We start from the raw sequence: 21,438 nt of genomic DNA, 5'->3' as shown, positions 1-21,438 counted from the left end.
TTTTATTTTTCTGGGAAATTACAATTAAAATACCTTCTTTTCCTAGTTTCTTCAGTGTTTTGACTGCAAAAGCATTCTATTAATCTGAATCTTCTACTTTGTTTTCTTGTAATGAAGGTTAAGACTTGTAAATGTGATTTTTAAACTAATCTTTTAATTTTATGTTGTCTATTTTATTAACAACCAGACTATTCTTTATATATTTCCTTCATTTTGATTCCTTTAGGATTAGTTCCCCCTTCTTTATCCACTATCTAATGTAGAAGGTAAATTTATTTATCTCTTTGTTAACTAAGCATTTATAGCTATGAATCTTCCCCTAAACCCTGCTTTTGCTGTATCCCATAATTTTTAATATCATATCTCAATTTATTAATCTCAAAAATAATTCAAAGTTCCTGACTTTTTCTTTGACTTGTTGATTATTTAAGAGTGTTTTGTTTAATTTTCACATTTTTATAAACCTCTCAATTCATCTTCTGTTAGATCTTAATTTTATGCCATTGTAGCTACAAAATATATGTTGCATTGTTTCCATATCTTTAAATAATTTTGCTGTTTTCTAAAAATTTTATTGTGTTTTTTATTGGAGAATTGCATCTTCTGTTTACAAAATAGCTCTTGAAAAATATGATTACATATACTAAAAATCAAAGCCAACTCCAATCATGAGATGTACTACATACATCACGTGATGGCAACAGTCTGATTTTCCGGTTACAAAAACCAGAATTAGAGAGTCATTACACGGAAAAGGTCCAGGTTTCCAGCCTGGAAAAACCTGGATGCTTACAAGAAATGCTTCATAAACTAAAATTTTCCCCCACTGTGTAAACAAAATGACAAGACTAGGTCTGTGCTTGGCAATTTTAACACGGAAGGTATACAAAACACATGGACACCTTGTGCACTTCACTGGTTAGTTGAACATGTTTTCTTAGGTGGTAGGAAGAAGGTGATTGTGCAGAGCAAGGATGTGGGAAGTAGAAATAGTGTGCACTAGACATTAAAAAGTCACGGTAGAAAGAAAACCTCAATTAATGCATAGCCTAAAGGGGAAAGATTACAGTTCAACTTCTTCAGAAAATTAATTTAGATGGATAGTGGAAGAGTTTAAGTAATTACAGTTCAACATGAATGATGCACATGTGATAGAATGGATTACAATGGAGAATTTGTAAAATTCTCTCTCCTTTCCCCTCTCATCAGTGCCCATTCAGGGCTCCTACAAACTAGTGGTACAGAGAGAATCAGGTAGAAGAGCAGAGCACTCCTTCACTGTGGATGAATTTGTATGGATAATGCACAATGGAAAGGAGGTCCAGGAATTGATGCATGAGGGATTCCAGAATTTAGACTGAGGAGAAGTGAAGATTAGTGACACAGGCAGTGAGTAGCTGGGAGGTAGAAGGGTAACTGAAAATGACCTGTGTCACAGAAGTCTAGCAATGCTCATCATAAAAATGTGTTGGCTTTACTTTGTCCAGATTAAGAAATAGTAAGTTTATGACCATCTGACATCCTTCATACTTCATAAAGATGGATTTTCTGCCACTCAATTATAAAAAAAAATATATTTTCTTTAAAAGAAAGAAATTCATAAACTTTTGATGGAATAAAACAAAATAAATAACTGTGTAGAAAACTGATTGATTAGATGTTAATTGCTTACTACGCATGTTCTTCAAAATGTTTCTGTATGTGAAATTTACTGACAAATTTTGGTAAAATATTTAAAAATAAAAATCTTGAAGAAAATGATTTTTTGCCCACATTTAAAACTGAAAATCAATTTACTATTGACAGGAAGAGAAGTTCTGTGGAGTGTATGAATTCCTTTTATTTAAAGATCAAATGGCCATCCAAGATGGATGTCATGTTCCACAATCATTATGTTTTAATCACCCTAAAGTTTTAATGTTGGAACCAAACTTTAGTGTTCTGTGCCATGTAGTAATAGGGTCATTGGTTTCACACCATGGCTTAAGAAAATACTGGAATTTTGGCTTTTGTGAAATAAGTTCCATTTTGTTCATACAAGTTAACAGGAAATTAGGGGAACCTTTACAAGCTTTTTAAATTTGTTTTGAAAACAATATATTGAAGGTAAAAATATGGAGCTTCAATAAACTCAAAGAAATACATTTGCTGGCTAATCACTGATTAATACATGCTATAAAACAATTCTATAAATAAAATCAATATGTCACTTTTTAATCATAACCCCATTAAAAACAAGCATTTTCTAATTATTTTTTCAATATCAAATGTATACCCTAGATTTGACATTTCACTTTCATTTTTTAGAGTTACTGCTACCTCTTAGGAGCCAAACTAGATGTACTCTTGTCATTTCTCTGAAGTGTAACAGTATACCACTACACAAGAGTGTCCATTTTAATAATTAATGATAATGGAAATCCTTTAGGAAAAAAATCAAGCTCAAAATCTAAAAATAGTTATACTTTCTAATAAAACACATAACATTGCAGTTTATTGCACGTATTTCAGCAATTTTCATATCTACCTCAAACATCATGCTGTTTATTGTTTACCTATAAACTGTGTCTGTGAGAGACTGAATATCATAGGTGAGATAAACAGTGAGACTTTCAGAGTTTTCTATTTTTTTAAACCCTAACACAATTGCTCACACAATGGGAAATTTATCCTTGTCAGGATTTTCTGTGGGTGCTGGAGATGATTGGGGATTCACATGAGCCAAGTGTAATAAATGCATTCTTCTCCAAACTTCAAACCAGGATTCAGATTTTTTATTCCACCAAGCTCACCAATTCTGGGCATTTTTTTTCTGTTGGTGCATTTGCTAAAAATAAAGTATAATGCTTGTAACTTTGAAAAACATTTGGAGCTTCAAATAGTTTGGACTACTCTGTAACATATACAATTTCATCTGTGATAGAAAGACATTTTTTAAAATTCTCAACTGTGATCCACCATGTTGAAATGGACACATTGTATGTGAAGCTTTTTTGTGAGTAGCTGGTGTAATTATAGACATAAGATGGTACCTATTACTGGGGTTTACCCTTGTGTCCCATACAGGCAAATTTAAGATTGCATTCTTCAGGCTTTGAATAACACTGGATTTGGACACTCCAATTTAGAAAATACCAGGAAGATGTTTTTGTGCAACAGTTGATGCTAGAACATTTAGATGAAGCTGGCAAGTTCTTGCTTCTAGTACAGCCCAGAAAATACCACCAAGGATATATATATTGTTGCATTTGGTCCATAGTTTGATAGCTCTCAGAACTAACCTGAAGCTGTCAGTATCTGAGTTAAATTTCATCAGTTACCCTGCAACCATTAAGACTCCATATCCATTGTATTTCTATAATTTTTAAGCAGACTGTCATCTCATAGGTCCATGTCTTCTGGAATAGTCTGAAGGGATAATCTTGCAAATAAAATATTAATCTCTATCCCATTGAAACAGTTTAATAACTGGTAGAAATGCTTCTTTCACAGCTCTTAAATCTTCTGCTTCTTCCAGTAATTTTAATTTATCATAGAATGGGGTGAAAATAAAACCACTCCAATTAAGATGTTTTGATGCAACACACAATGTATCAATATCAGCATGTTTTGTAAGTACTCCTAATCTGTAAGATCCAAAAGTAAACTTTTTTCCTCCAACATTTTCATTTACAGATCTCAGAAGATTAAAAATCAATAAACTTGGTTAACTTTTTCTTTTTTTTCACTTTTTCTTGTTTCAAAATAATTTGCTTTTACTGATCTCTCTTACTCTTTCACCAGCTTCTTTAATTTACCACAAAATTGAAATTCTGTGTTGCAGCCCTTTCTTGTCTTAAAAAACCTCAAGGTGGTTTCTATGTAAGAATGCAGTCAGTCTCCTCAGGGGCTTCTAAACTGATAGAAGTAATACCATAGTACTTGTGTGGCCACTGTTGTGATCTTACCCAGTTACCCCTCACCCCTGCTCGACCCTGCTTAAAGCCTGGGCTACCATCCTGGGTATAATTTCTTGAGGCTGAAGTGTCAGCTTTGGGTCCAACCCATTCCTGCCTTTGCTCAGGGATGTTAGCATTTCTCCTCTTCCCTCTTTGTCTGAACTCAGTGCCTGAGCAATACCACAGCAACATTCTAGCTATATTTTAATTCATTGAAGTTTGTTTTATAATATTAGTAAATGTTCTATCACAGAGAATGTGCACTGATTGATAGTAGATAGCCCTCTACTTTGAAATTCTTCTGTTTTATTTTTAAACTCATTATTGAAACTGGCATATCAAAGCCTCAACCTCATGACTTGTCTATTTCTCCCTTCATTTCTGTTAGAATGTTCTATGGATTTGGGGTTTGTGTTATTGAGTTCATATGTGTTTATAGTTGTTTTATCTTCCTAATAGATTGAATATTTTTAAAAAATAAATATCATTGTGGAAGATGTTAGGTATACAGCAAATAAAAAAGTTACTAATGTGAAGCAAATGAACATACCCATCATTTCACAGAGCTACCTTTCTGATGTTGCTTATTTGTTTTTAAGAACTAAAATTTACCAATGTAGCATGAATCCTGTATACTCTACAATTTAATTAGCTTTATCAATGTTTTTGCTTTCATGTGGATCCAAATGATCCTCTGTTGTCACTTGTTTCAGCCTTAAAAAATCCCTTCACTTTTTTTTTTTTTTTTTTTTTTTAGTAAGTCAGGCCTACTAGAATTCTCTCAATTTAATTCTGGGAAAATCTTCATTGTCTATTTATTGTGAATAATAGCTTTGTTTGACACAGAGTTGTTGATTATACTTTTCTCTTTGAGCACTTTAAATATGCTGTACTGTTACTTTTGGCATGCACTGTTTCTATGGAGAAGTTAGATATTAATCTTATTGGGATTTCCTTGTAAATGAAACATGACTTTTCTCTTGTTTTCAAGATTTTCTCCTTGTATTTAATTTTCATTGTTTTCACTATGACATGTCTATGGGTCTTTTTGAAGTTTATCAAGATTCCTATATTTAATAATTATTGTTATTTCTCAATAAATTTCAGAGCGTTTCAGTTATTTCTTTCAATTTTTTTTGTGCTTTCTCTCCACTCCCCTGGTATTCTCATTATGTGTATGTTGGTGTGTTTGATGGTATCTATACCCCCATGGTCCTCTCAAGTTGTCTTCATTTTCCTTATTTTTCCCTGTGTCTTCAGTTTGCATAATCTTGCTAATTCTTCATTGGCTAGTTCATCTACTCTTCAGTCACTCTGGTATTTATTTTTCTTTATTCATTACATTTTTTCCTATCTATTGATATTCTCTATTCAACGTGACATTTTAATGACACTTTACTTCTTTAATCAATCTTTCCTTTTGTTCTGTAAATACAATTTATTAGCTATTTTGAAATGTTTTCCTGTTAAAACCAACATCTGTTCTTCAAGGCAATTTCTGTTGCCTACTACAGTGCATGGGCCATTTTTTTTTCATGTACATGCCTCATTGTGGGTTGTTGAACATTATATACAATATATCATAGCATCTCTGATATTCCTCTCAACCAGGGCTTGTTGCTGTTATGTGATTTTTAAGTTTTTAGAGACTGGCTGGATTATTTTAATGAAAGTATTTCCTTCCCCAGTGCTGTGTCCCTTAAGGAGGTATACCTTTAGGATAGTCAAAGTTACTTAGGGTTGTATGTTCATTAAATCCATGAATTTCCTTCCAATTTTCTACATCATAAACTCCAACTTTTTCCCAGTTTTTTTTTTAGCATTATAATGTTCTAGACTTTCTGTCAAATGAAATCTCTTCTTTAAATTAGTTCTTGAAAGAACTATCTGTCTTACAGCCTGCTTCTTACTCCACCTGAGGAAAAGTCACTGACCAGGGTCCTCGCCTAGGGAGTAGGTGTGAGGACAATGGCACCTTTCTCTTGGAGTGGCACTCCATTCTAATAACTTAGTGGTAGGGTGTTCTTGGCTAGATTTTCTTGGCATGGAACTGTAGGAAGGCCTTTGTGGTTCCAGTATTTTCAGTGGGCCAATACCAGGAAAGAGTAGGCATGGAAGTAGACTGGGCCAAAGTAACCTACCAATTATTGACCATACATACCTAGGACTTAACCTAAGAAAGGGTCAAGGTGAGAAACGCTTAAGAACAACTCATCACAGTAAAGAAATCCTCTGGTCAGGCATGGTGGCATATGTCTGTAATCCCATCAATTTTAAAGACTGAGGTAAGTTTAAAGGATCATAAGTTCAAAGCCAGCCTCAGCAACATAGTAAAGGCCTAAACAACTTAGCAAGACAATGTTTTGAAATAAAACATTAAAAATGGCTGTGGATATGCCTCAGTTAAGCACCTCTGGGATCAATTTCTGATGCAAAAAAAAGAAAGAAAGAAAAAAAAGACCTTCTGTACATATATAAATATACCACAGTGTATCTCACCATCATATACATCCATAAGAAATTGATTTTTTTAAAAAATGGGTCAATAGCAGAAAGATCAATAGAGGGATGGGAGCAGTAGATTGGGAGAAGGATAGAGAAGGAGAGGTACTGCAGTCTGAATTAGAACAAGATATATTCCATGCTTGTGTAATTATGTCAAAATGGATTTCTGTCATCTTAAACCAAAAAGAACCTAAAAATGGAAGAACAAAAGAAAGTCCTCAATTGATTGAGATCCATGAGTAGAAAGTGTTCTGTGTTCTATGTCATACCAATCTGCAGTTGATTTTCTGTCTTACTGAACTAGGATAGGGATGGAAAGGAGAGGTCTTGGTTCAAATGCCACAGACTCACTTTCTTCTGAATTTTCTAAATCTTCATGATTAGATGTTTCTTTGCTATTTGCCCAAAGGGCCATTTTCAGAGGCTTCTGTTTACGTCAAGATAATTTTTATGAGTTTTAGTAGGGAGTAGTCAGTAGAGCTCTTCACACTGTCATGCAGGAAATTGATCTGTAGTCATTTATTTTTGATAGAATTTTTATATCCTGCAATCTTACACACTGCTTTTACCACTTAAACTTTTATTATGGTTTATTTAGGATTTTCAGGGTAATATAGTTTGCTTTATTCATTGTTTATCATTATTATGTATCTAATTTTTCTTGTCTAATTGCATTGACTATTACCATTGGTAAAATGTTGAAGAATGGCAGACAGTAGATGTCTTTGCATTGTTTCTGATCATTATATAAGTAACTACAGTGTTTGTGCATTAAGTAAGATACTGGGTTAATGATGAATATATAGCAAATTTTATCATTCCATCAGATTTTAAAACCATAGAGTTTCCCACTGAATTTACAAAATATTAAAGACGATGGTGATTTGATGACATTAATAATGATTTAGTGATTTAATGATTTTTTTATTTATTCTATTGTGCTCAAAAATATTTTCTATGTGATGTGAATGCATTGATGTTTATTGGCATATGTTTGATAGACTTTATGTTACCTCTTGATAAATTTTCATCATGCACTTGAGAAGAATGTATTTTCTGTTTTTGTTATGGAAAGTGTTTTGCAAATATTGGTTGATATTTTTGTTCAAGCATTCTATGTTCTCATTTATTTATTTATTTATTTTGTCTAGGAGGTATTTAGAATGTTGGCAGTATTTATACTTTATTGTATAATATTGAAATTTTCTATTTCTCCTTTTCATTTACTAGTGTTTTCCTCAGGAATACTTTGTATTTATATTCATAGAGTTTTAAGGTTGTTTTGTTTTGTGACAGTGAAAGGATTATGATTTATTTAAATAAGAAGAAAAACAGCAGACAGGGAACCAAAGAGTAGGTTACCCAAGATTTAGGATTTTTATGACCACTCCTTAAGTGAATTTTTTATTATTTTAAAAATGACTAATTTTTTACTGGCAATATTTTGGCTCTGAAATTCACTTTGTCTTATATGAATGTAGCCATTCCATCAATCTTTTGTTTTTTGTTGGCATAGTATACTTTTAGCATTCATTTACATGGTGCCTGTATATTATTATATAAATAACATATATAGCAAGCTGATATTTGCCTTTTAAATTAGGTGTTTGGGCCATTGATTTTTAGTGTGGTTATTGATTTAGTTTTAATTAAACACACCACATTATTACTTTTTTTTTTAACTTTTCTGATCTACCATTGCTTCCCTTTAATTTTTTTCTGCCACATTCTATCATCTCTGTTTTTACCACGTATTCATTGTATTATCACCATTCTCTGCCACCACCCTAGATACAATTTTCAACATCTTTCTCATGTAATCTTTCTTATCCTCTTAACATGAAACTCTTATGTATAAGAACTTTTGCCCTGTGCACAGCCATATATCTCATCACATCACTCATTCAGCAAAATCATTATATGGCCTTCTATCACAATCATATTGGAAGTCATTATTTACTTTAAAAAGCCATACATGATCTTGTCCCTAACTATCTCTGCAACCTCATTTTCCATAAATATTCTTATTTGTTCCGCTTCAACCACACTTACATCTTTCTCATCTACAAAAATGTAAATCCTTTATTTCAAGTTTTTACATCCATAATTCCTTCTGCCTTTCCCCAGATGTTTTTCTTGCTTACTCTCTTATTTTGTTTATATATTTTCTCAGATGTCTTTTCTTCAGGAAATCTTTCCCTGATTATGCTTTCCAAGCTACTTTGCCCCAATTTATATTCCATCTTCCATTTAGTTTAGAAAAACAATATTTATCTCAAACTGACCTCAAATTATGTAGTTATTTATTATCTCTTTCCCCTACTAGAAAGTTAGGTTTTAAGGGGTATAGATTTCATCTGTTTTATTTATTTTAACATCCCCTAGAATTATAGGAGTATCTAGCAAAAACTTATCATTCAAAATGTGTTCATTAAATGAATAAATAAGTGAATGTAGACTTTTACTACATAACTGGCAAGATAGCTGCTTGCAGGTAAAATAGGTCAAATAGGTCTAAGTCAACAACCTTAATGTGATCATCATGTCTGTTTTTTAACATGCCAAGGCTGTGATAGTGCATTTTTTCCATCAGTTATCCATCCCATGAACTCATTATTTCTAAGTTGTGATTGATAAATCCTGTATTAGTTTTCCTCCTCCTACCCTAAAGGATTGATCACATATATTATGCTAAGAGAACAAAGACTTTCATACTGATTATTCATTCTCTCTCTCTCTCTCTCTCTCTCTCTCTCTCTCTCTCTCACACACACACACACACACACACACACAGGATCTACCCTCTGTATTTCCTCTCTCTTTAATGATTTACTTTATCTCCTTATGCATTTTATTGAATATAGATTTATGCTAGCATAGTATTTTTACCCAAAATCAATGAATATATATTATTTTTATTTATTTTCACTCTTAAGATGGAACCCATCAGAAAATTGTTCTCAGATATTCAATTGCAGGGATGTTTTCTGTACATTTCAATTACTTAGTCACTGATCCAGCAGCCAGGTAACTGAGCAGTCTCAGCAGGTGAACCACATCTCAGAATATTTACTTATTTTGCTTAGGGAATCCTCTACAGGAAATACAAGATTTTGATATCTCATTTTCTGTTTATTCTGGCTATTTGCCATCATCCCCATGTGAAGCTTGGATATATTATAGATCCTTCCTATAATCACTTGAATTTCTGCATAATATATCTCTCATTAATGTTGAGCCGCCAAGGGCAATTGACACTATAATTAGATGATACAGAGAGGAAAACTTGAGTGAAATGTACCACATTTGTGAGACCTCTTTTTCCTTTCATAGCTTTCATAGGAGAGACAATTGTAATACAGTATTTAAGACATGGATCGGGTAGTCCGATTGTCCAGTTTTATCATTTATAACCTCTGAGAACCTGGTCAGTTTAGGTAAGCTCTCTGTATCTTCCACATTTGCAGAAAGGAATATAAAAGTACTAGTATTTATATATACTATACAAGGAGAAAGTCATGGAAGAACAATAAACCACCCCTCTTTTTAACCTTATACTTTGAGATGGTGCTTCATACCAGCTATTATTCTAGTGTTTTGTAAATAAAATGATTTAATCTTCTAACCAATCGTATGGGGTAGATATAAATTAAACATTTGAACAAATTATTTAACATTTTCTATATATTATATAATATTTTAAAAGAACCAAATGTTAGTCCTAATATAATAATTATTTGTGCCTCAGATTTACTACCTAATGAAAGTGGGTAGAGGGACTAGTCCATATAGTCAAGCAATCACCCAGATGCCCTTTATAAAGAAAAGGATTTTTTGATATTAGAATAATTGACATTATAGGCTGGATAAATCTTTACTGGGGGCAGCTGTCCTGGGAATTATACAATCTTCATGATCATCCCAAACTTCTCCAACTAGAGTTTAGTAGCATCATACCAGTTTTGACAAAACTTTCTCCAGATGTTGCCAAGTGTTCCCAGTCATGAAGATAATTACCCACCTATATACCATTGATCACATATAGTCTCTTCAAGAAAAAAAAATCCTCAATTTGCTTAATATATTTGATTCTTTACCTTGTTTCATTGCATTTTAAAGCTTTTCTAAATTGGAAGTTATTTTGTTTGGTCAGGCCACTCCCGTGGTCTAATATTTCACGGTACATGAGTTTCAACTTTTTAGAAAACAACAAAAACAAGAAAACAAAGGCATTTCATAATTGGAAATTACCACACACAGAGACTATTAGACAATTATATATGTAGTAGTCGAGGTGGTAAAGTTTTTAGAGATATCAAACTTTCACACTTCAGACTTTAATTAAAAAATACCAAAATTAAATAGGACTGAAGTATCAACACTAGTACTTACAAAGGTTAAAATTGACATCATTAATCTAGAAATAATACAAAGAAGGTTTCATAGATATAATGTGACATGATTAAAAGAATGACTGAACTGAAATTCAGTTACTAAAACTCAATAATCGAAGATGGCAGAGGAAGCTCAAACTAGAGCAATATCTGATACAGAAATATGGTAAGCCAGGAATGGATGTATTTGGAGTCTACTTTTACAAGAAAGAAAAAAAATCAAATAAAATATACATGCTGAGAGATGGCATTTCTATTTTAACTATGGAAATGATTCCCTAGAAGAGGAATGAACAGAAGAAAACATATTCATTGTACAGTTTTTTAAATGAAAGGTAGTAATAGATTTGTGGGCAGTTTATTAGGAGTGGTCATCTCATACCATATATAGTGAAAGACAGTTTTGTTCTTATAAATCTATTTTGGCTCAAATGGATGTTTTTATAAAATACAGAAAATTATTAAAATTGAAATGAAGCCTTGTTTCCAAAGTTATTTCAAAATAAAGAAAATTATTGCCAAATTATAATGTTTTAAATGCATTTTCTAGTTTCTACATTGATAATATGTATGTCATCAATGATGTTTTGGATTGGCATGCTTTTCTAGGCTGGACTATTTTAGAAAAACTTTAGTTTTGGTGATATTCACCCAAAGTGTGGTTTACAGCATTTGGCTAAGTTCTATTTAATATTTACAGAGTGAAGTTATTTCTGAACTCTTAAAGGAATATTTTTACAGAAAATCCAGATAAACCAACTAAAATTTTAGTAAAGCATTTTCTCTCATTATAGAAAACTAAAAGACATTTAATAATCAAAGTCACTGGACCAGGAATCGTAGGCGAATCTTGGAAAGAAATGCCTCCTTGACCTATTCATTTTAGAATATAAAAATTTCATATTTATTTCCTTCAAATTATGGAAATATTATAATTTAGGAATAGCTATCAGTGAAAGTGGACTTTAAATTCTTAAATATATGTTAGGATTGAAAGAGAGGACATCATTATACACTTTGCAAATGTTGAAGTATAATAAGAAAACAAACCAGACAGCCCTAAGAAACATTTCAATCACTTCATTGAAAAGAACCATTTCTTGGAAACCAAAACTACCTCAACTCATCCATGATAGAATAAATAAACAGAACCATCCCCCAACTCTTAAAGAAATTGAATTTTCAGTAAAACTATTTCAAAGCAAAATTTGTCTGGCCCATAAGAAATAATAAAATTTATGAAACATTTTCTAGAAAACAGAAGATAAAATATTTCCCAACTCATTTATGAGGCTAGCATTACTTATAGAAAAATCAGGCAAAAAACTGTATAAGAAAAATTAATTCAATCAAAAAAGACCAAACAGAGATTATTCTGGGAATCTAAGACTGATTCTATATTTGAAAACCAATCAATACATTTGGCCATAATAATGGTATAAAGAAGGGAAAAAAACCTGCAATCATGTGTATTGTCCCAGAAAAAAAAATGGTAGATTCAATGCCCATTCAATAAAATTACTAGCAAACTAGGAAGAAAGGACAACTTGCTTAACCAGAAGAAAAGGGTATCTAAAATAATCTAAAGTTAGTATCATACTTAATGGTGAAAATATAATATTCTGATCCTAAGACAGGGAACAAAAGCAAGGGTGCCACTCTCCATACTCCAATTCAGTGTTGTATTGGGAGGTAGAACCAGTACAATTATGGGAAGGAAAAAAACTAACATAAGGATCAAAAAAAAAAATCTGTATTTGCAAAGAGAATAATTGCACTAAGAAGCGAGTTTAGCAATGCAAAGAGAACACATAAAATTCATCAAGCTTATGTATACTAGCAATAAAAAATGACAAATGGAATCTAAGAAAAAATATAGTTTGCAATAGTGCTAAAAAAGACAATTATTTAGGTGTAAATCTACTGAAACATGTATAGGATAAATAATATATTTGTAAGAATTTTATTGATTTTATTCTTTTTTTAAATACACGACAACAGTGGAATGCATTACTAAGATTTTTTTAAAAGACAAATAAATGAAGTGATACACTATGTTCATCATTTGAAAGATAATATAGTATATACACTAATTATCCTCAGGTGTATCTGTGTATTCAACAAAGATCAATCAAAATAGAAGCAGAATTGTTTGCAGACATGGAAAACATGATTTGTATAGAAAAACAAAATAACTAAAGTACCCAAAGAATTTTTGAAAAAATGAATAAAGTTGAAGAACTCACATTTATTATAAGGCTGCAGTAATCAAGATAGCATGATTTTCCGGGGATGGGGATGTGGCTGAAGCAGTAGCACACTCACCTGGCATGCGCAGGGCGCTGGGTTTGATCCTCAGCGCCTCATAAAAATAAAATAAAGATATGTGTCCACTGAAAACTAAAAAAATAAATATTAAAAATAATTCTCTCTCTTTAAAAAAATCATAATTTTAGTGATATGAAAGACACATGGATTAATAGAATAATTATGAAACATTTTATGAAACATTTTCTAGAAAACAGAAGATTTAGATTTTTTTTACATTTCTAGAAGACAGAAGATAATAGAATAGAATATAAATTACAAAAAGAAACTCACACAAAAATGGCTAATTTTTTTTATAAAGTTTCAAAGATAATTGGGTGACATCAGCTTTCTTTTTGAGAAATGTCATAGTAAACTTGGCATCTGCATGCAAGAAGCAAAAAAATAGATATGCATCTCCCTCTTTATAAAAGATTAACTCGAAATGGATCTGAATATAAGTGCAAAGCACAAAACTTCAAAAGTCATACAAGAAAACAGAATAAAAGCTTTGTGAGTTAGGATTAAGCCAAGAACTATCAGACATGACACCAAACGAATAATCCATAAGGAATGATAAATTTGATTTCACAACAGACACATGTTAAGAAAATGAAAAATCTAGGCTGCAGACTGAGGGAAAATATTTTTAAATCATATGTGTGACAAAGAATATGTTTTCAGTTTATTCATATATATGTATGTGCATATACACATGCACATCTGATGAATGTCAATATTTAATATTTAAATAAATATTTCAGATATAAAGAACTGTTAAAATGCAATAGTAAGACAACAATAAATAAAAATTTGGCCACAAAGTTCAAAAGTTTAGAAAATAATAAATATCTCAATAGTTATCAAAAGTTGTTTATCATCCAAAAGTCCTTCAGTGGTTTAAAGGATAAATGAACTTGGCACAGCCATACAGTAGAACACTATTCAACAATAAACATAATGGAAAATTGATATACTCAACCACTCGGATGAATCCTGCTAAAGTTTTCACGTACATCTCTTGTATGTTGAAATTTAATTTTGAGGTTATCCAGAAGTGTGGCCTTTTGGGATAAAACCAGAGTTTTATCTTCATGAAAGGATCAGTGCCTTATAAAAGGGTCAGAGGAGACAAGCTTTCACCTTTTTTGCCTTTCTTACCAGCTGCCATGTGGAAACATAGCATTCTTCCTCTCAGGAGGATGCAGCCACAAGGTTCCATGCCAGAAGCAGAGAACAGCCCTCTCTAGACACATCCTGGCAGTGCCTTGAAGTTAGACTTTCCATCCTCCAAAACAATGAAAATTGAATTTCTATCATGATAAGTTATTCACTCCCAGGTATTTTGTTACAGCAATACTAAGGGACTCGGAAAAAAAAAAAAATCTCAAATGCATTTTACTCAGTGAAAGAAACCAGTATGAAAAGGCTACACCCAGTATGATTCCATTTCTATGACTTTTTTCTTTTTTTTGAAAAACAAAATACAGAAATACAGATGAGTGTTTACCAGAAGTTTGGGGAAGATCCTTTTAAAAGGATTCTCACAAGATATAGGTTTGTTTATTTTTTGTTTGTTTGTTTGGTTTTTTTCTTAGAGAGAGAGAAATTTTTTAATATTTATTTTTTAGTTTTCGGTGGAGACACATCTTTATTTTTATGTGGTGCTGAGGATCGAACCCAGCACCCTGCGCATGCCAGGTGAGCGCGTTTCCGCTTGCACCACATCCCCAGACCAAAATATAGTTTTTTTTAATATTTATTTTTTAGGTGTAGATGGACACAACACAATGCCTTTATTTTTTTTATGTGGTGCTGAGGATCGAACCCAGGTCCCGCCCGTGCTAGGCGAGCGCTCTACCGCTGAGCCACAATCCCAGCCCCAAGATACAGTTTTGAGTGATGGAAAAATTCTATTCTAATTGTACTAGTTGTTGCATATATATACAAATATGCTAAAATTTATACCACCCATCTTTGTCAAAAAAAAAAAAAAGAAAGAAAAAGTTAATTTTGGGGTATGTTACTATGAAAAAAATAAAATTTAATAATGACCCTTTATTATTAAGGCTGTTGTGTTACATAAAAGTCTAACTGTGGTAAGGAAAAATTGTGACAAAGGTATTTAGTTTATCCTACTAGGAAAGTATTACATAGTTGAAATATGTGACTCCCAATATCATCTGACATATTTAGATACAGTTCAATATTGAGATTCCTGAAGAAGTCTTGAAAGGATAACAGCACATATAATTTTTGATGATTTTGAGAATTTTAAAGACCCAGAAGACCTTTGGCAAATATTTGCTATTTAATGCCCAAAGAGATATCAGTTGTGAGCTTAGTGTATCCTTGAAGGTAATGAAAATACCTTATATGTTATCCTGGGTAGGAATGAATGGAGCTTAAATCTTGTGTTAGATAATGCCAATGAATGCCATTTAATTAACATCGTTTATTCACACTTTACCTAGAGCCATCTTATTGGGTGGAAATTTTTTACATCTTCAGAAGGACTCTAATGTTGAGGATTTAAAGTTTTGATGGGAAAAACAGAATTTTGGTCAGGTTGACCTTTTGGCTTCCTCAAACCATATTTCATATTTATTTTACATAATAAATACTGACCTTTTTGATAGTGTACAATCAAGCTCATCTAGACACATCTTATTAAAAGGATCAGAATTTAACGCAGCAGGATTTCACTTCCAAATTACATGCTGCCTGATTGCTAATTGGTCCCAAATGTTAGTCAGCAACTTTTTAAAAATTGAAAACTCTATGCCAACTTTAAAAATCAAATGCAGTCAACATTTTTAAAGCCCTTATTTTAGAACATTTTATTTAAAAAGTTCTGACTATATGCCAATTGAAAGCAATAAAAAGTGACTATTGTTTTTAAGAAACATTATTTCATTACTCTTATAATATTAACATGTATTCATTAGTTTATATAAAATAATTCAAACAGAAAACTACAGAGAAAAAAGAACTTTATGCAAGCAACCAAAATACATACATGATGGTATATGCATATATCCATTTAGAGAGGATACTAGAAGGATAACACAAGCACTCTTCACAAAAGACCAAAACCCAGTTTAATCTAAGACTTGGTTCAAGTGATTTTACCACACACACTAGCTTCCTTCTTGTATCAGATAGGCCCCTAATAAAAATCTAAAAATGCCAACAATAAAAATAGGTAAGATACAATTCAACAATATGAGTAATGACTCAGAGAATGTCAAAACAGTTCTTTCAACCATTAAAAGGTGATAAATGGGTTTGGGGTTGTGGCTCAGTGGTAGAGCACTTGCCTAGCATGCATGAGGCACTGGGTTAGATCCCCTGCACCACATATAAATAAACAAATAAAATAAAGGTATTGTGTCCATCTACAACTAATATATATATATATATATATATATATATATATATATATATATTTTTTTTTTTTAAAGGTGATGAAGAAATTCTACATACAAAATTACATTTTAAAATACTATAGCTTAGAAGAATTAAACTTAAAAAAAGCCATGATATCAAAAGTCAGCTAAAATGTAATAAATTGAATAGTCCTATAACTATTAGAGCAATTTAATTTTTAATTAAAAGCTCTAAAAAAAGAAAATCTCCATGTGAAGATAATTTCAAAGGATAATTTTACTAGACATTTAAGGAAAGAAATTAGTACTAATTTTACACAACCTTTTCTAAACAAAGAAGAAAGAATACTTTGTAACTCATTTTATGAGGCCAGTATTATCTTAACACCAAAATTAAAACCAGTTTTTCTTATTAACTTAAAAACAAAACCCCTCCAAAATTTTAGCAAATTGAATATAATAACCTATAAAAACATTAATATACTATAAATACATTGGATCATTTATTCCAAGAATGCAAGGCTATCTCTATATTCAATAATGTACTTCACCATTACAACAAGGCACAGTAAGTCAGGTATGGTGGCACATGCCTATAATCCTGGTGACTCTGGAGGTTGAGACAATGGGATTGCAAATTAGGAACCAGCCTCATCAATTTAGCAAGTCCCTGTCCCCTGTCTCAAAATAAAAACTTTTTAGAAAAGGAGGATGTAGTTCAAAAGTAGAGTGCTCTTGGGTTCAGATCCCAGTACCAAAAATAAACAAATAAACTAATAAAAGGTGTTGTTGATACCCACCCCCCAACCACACACTTTCCCACTCTTCTTTTCCCACACAGGGCCAAATAAAAGAAGTCTCATTGTCACACTAACTGAAGCAGAAAAGATATTTCACCAAATTCTACACTTATTTAAAAACTTATACTAGAATAAAGAGAAACAATATTGAAAGACATGAGTGCATTCCTTTACGATTAGGAACAGTTACAGATATCTTCCCTCACCAACCTTTTTTTGCACAGTATTAGCAATTCTAAACATAACAATAGGATATAATCAATAAAATGTGTAGAAATTTAAAAGGGAGAATAAAAATATCTCTCAGTATAAAATATGATTGTCTATATAGGAAACCCAAGATAGCTACAAAAAAATCACTTAGGCTCAAGAAGTAAGTAAAATAAGGTCACAGGACATGTGATGTACTATTTGTAGATACCATTAACAAACAAGTATAAACAGAAATCAAAACCTCAATGCAATTTACAGGTTTAATTCTGTATGATAAAAATTTTTAAATGCTGATAAAAGAATTCAATTATCTAAATATTTAGATACCACATTCATGAAATGGAAGACTCAACATAATGAAGATGTCACTTTTTCCTAAATTAATCTATTAATTACTTACAAAAAAAATCATGTTTGTTGTAGACATAGGTAAGTTTAAAATATATATATATATATATATATATATATATATATATATATATATGAAGGCAAAGTCCAATGTGAGCAAAAATAATTGTAGTTTTAAAAAATTTTCATCATTGTGACCAAAATACTTGACATGAACAACTTACAGGAGAAAAGATTTACTTTGGCTCACAACTTCAAAGGTTTCAGTCCATGATGAGCTGGTTTCATTGCTTTCGGCCTTAGGTGAGGACAAACATGGCTGAAGGACCTAGCAGAAGAAAGCTGCTCAGCACGCAGCAACAAAGAAGTGTGGGAAAGTGGGTGGTGGGGGTGGGTATCAAAAACAAGGTACGGTTCACAGGGGCATGCCCCTGTGTACCCATTTCCTTCAACTAGATCCCACCACCCACCTTTCACAACTTCCACCACTTCTCAGTATTTCATTCAGCTATCAATGCATAAACACAGTGATGAGTTCAAACTCTCATGATCTAATCACTTCCCCAAAGCCCCACCTCTGAACAGTTTTGAGTTGTAGAACATATCTTTAACACATGAGCCTTTGGGGAACATTCCAGATCCAAAATATAATAGGTGCTAAGCAAAACTGGAACTTAGATTAAAATGTGAAACCTAGGGCTGGGGTTGTGACTCAGAGGTAGAGTACTCGCCTAGCACAGGCGAGGTCCTGGGTTCGATCCTCAGCACCACATAAAAATAAATAAATAAAACAAAGGCATTGTGTCCAACTACAACTAAATATATATATATATATATATATATATATATATATATATATATATATATATATATATATATATTTTATATATAAAGGCATTGTGTCCAACTACAACTAAATATATATAAATATATATATATATATATATATATATATATATATATATATATATATATATATATATTTAAATGTGAAACCTAAAACTATAAAATTTCTAGGGAAAGTACAAAGTGAAAATAATTTGGACCTAGGACTTACCAAAAAGTTGTTATTTTTTATATCAAAAGCAAGATCTGTGCTATAGCTTGGATCTTATGTTAGTCAGTTTCTCATCACTATAACCAAAATACCTAACAAGAACAACTTGGAGGAGGAAAGTTTATTTGGGGCTCCTTCAGTCCATGGGCAGCTGTTGCTCTGGGACCAAGGAGAAATAGACTATCATGGCAAAGGGCCCAGCAGGGAAAAGATGCTCAGTTCACTCTGCTGGGAAGTAGAGTGAGTCAGAAGCCAGAGACAAGATGTGATCATCAAGGGCATATCCTGGGTGTCCTACTTCCTCCAGCCACACTCACCTTTATAGTCATCACCCAGTAATCCTTTCAAAGTATTAATTCATCAAATGGATTAATATGCTGATGAGGTTTCAGCTCTCATTATAGCCTAAAAGCCCCACCTCTGAACATTGCTGCCTTTGGGATCATGCTTTCAAAACATGAGCTTCTAGTTGGACATTTCTAGATTCAAACCATAACAGCTATAAATAATGTCCCCCAACAGTCTCTGTGTTAAAGTTTTTGTCCTTGGGCCATGTGGCACTATTGGGAGTGGTAGAATCTTTAAGAGGTAGAGCCTAGGGTTGAGATATAACTCAATGGTAGAGTAGTTCCCCAGAGAGTGCAAGGTCCTGGGTTCAATACATAGTAACACACATACACAAAAGAAAAAGAGAAAGAAAAGAAAAAAAGAAAGAGAAAAGAAAAAACAAAAGGTGGAGACTAGTGAAAGATCTTGGGTCATTGGGGTTTTGCCCTTGCCCTTGCAGGGAATCATGGGACACCAATCTCTTCCTCTTTCTGTTTCTTAGCTGCCCTGAGGTAAGCAGTGCTGCATGCTTCTGTCATGTTATGCTGCCTTGCCCTCGTCCTTAAAGCAATGGAGCTAACCAACCATGGACTGAAACCTCCCAAACTGTGAGTCATAATAAATCTTTTCTCTTTTAATATTAATTATCTTAGATGTTTTGTTAGAGTGAGAAGGTAGATTAACATAATCTATTAGTAAAAAAATGGCTAAATTAGAACTTATCTACATTAAAAACTTGCTCTGAGAGAATAATGAAATACAAGCTGCATATTAGAGGAAATATTTCCAAATGACATATCTGACAAAAATGTTATATTTAAACTTTATAGATTACTCTTAAAAGCCCACACTCAAACAAGGAAAAAGACAAAACAATATAAACCTAAATAGGCAAATGACTTGCACAGATAGTTTACTGAAGAATGTATGGCAAATACGTTTTTTTTTGAAAATTCAATATTTTTAGCAATTATAGAAATATAAATTATAATCACAATATTAGTTAAAACCTATCAAAATGACTAAAATAAAAATAGTAATAATGTAATAAACAATAAATAGAATCACACACACACGCTTTCTGTTTATGGGAAGAAAAAGGAAAAAGAAGAAAAGAAAGCATCAAATAATAGCTTCACTCATAAATTACAAAAAGAAGAAAACTAATTAGTTTTCATAAAGAAATTATATTAGCTATATTCTGCTTGATCCAATACAAATGCTGTGCATTGCTATTTTACATTTTTATTCATATATTTCATGCATAATTTATTACATTTCCCTCTTTATGACATCTTTGCATGCTGTTTCAAATATTATCATTTTTAAACTGCATTTTTCTGTCTTGAGTAGATAGAAATGCAATTTATATTGTATTAAACTTGTAACCTGTAATTAAAAAACATATTCTTTCATTTAAAAAAAAAAAAACAGTAATAATGCCAAATGCTGGTGAGGACTTTAAGCAAGCACACATTCCTTTCCTTCCAGTAACTGCTTCAAGTGAACTTTCATGTAGGTAACTTGGACTCTCATAGATAAAAAGGTCTTTTTAAAAATTTTTCCCATAATTTTATTGGTAAATTGTATTTGTACATAATAGTGAGCTTTGTTGTTACATTTTTGTACATTCACACAATGTAACAATATAATTTGATGTTCTTTAGATCTTCTAAGTACAGAATCATATCATCTGCAGTGATAATTTGACTTATTCCTTTCTTTTTTTAATCTCTTTTATTTTCTTCTCTTGCCTAATTGCTTTGGCTAGAATTTCTAGCCCCATATTAAACAGGAATGGTGAGAATGGACATTTTTGTCTTATCCAAGATTTTAAAGGAAGTGCTTTCAATTTTTCTCTATTTACTAGGAGGTTTGTTTTTTGGTTTTTTATATACAGCTTTTATAACATTGAAGTAGTTTACTTGTAGCCCTAGATTCTTCGGTGTTTTTATCATGAATGGGTGCTGAATTTTGTCAAAGACCTTCTTTGCATCTATGAAGATGACTAAGTGATTTTTGTCTTTAATTCTACTTATGTGATGAATTACAGTTACTGATTTCTGTATATTAAACCAACTTTCCATCTCTAGAATAAAACCAACTTGGTTGCAGTGTGTGATCACCTTAATATGTTGTTGAACACTATTTGGTAATATT

At 31.9% G+C, this 21,438-nt stretch overlaps 1 pseudogene; it reads right to left on the bottom strand.

Moving 5' to 3' along the window:
* Nucleotides 1-2,449: 2,449 nt before the first annotated feature.
* Nucleotides 2,450-4,130, bottom strand: LOC114096425 (poly(A) polymerase alpha pseudogene; annotated as a pseudogene).
* Nucleotides 4,131-21,438: the final 17,308 nt, after the last annotated feature.

Source organism: Marmota flaviventris, chromosome 4 (assembly GCF_047511675.1).
Source record: "Marmota flaviventris isolate mMarFla1 chromosome 4, mMarFla1.hap1, whole genome shotgun sequence".
In the NCBI taxonomy this organism is placed as follows: Eukaryota; Metazoa; Chordata; class Mammalia; order Rodentia; family Sciuridae; genus Marmota; species Marmota flaviventris.
The sequence above is the reverse complement of the archived record's forward strand: the minus strand, read 5'-3'. Positions and strand labels throughout refer to the sequence as shown.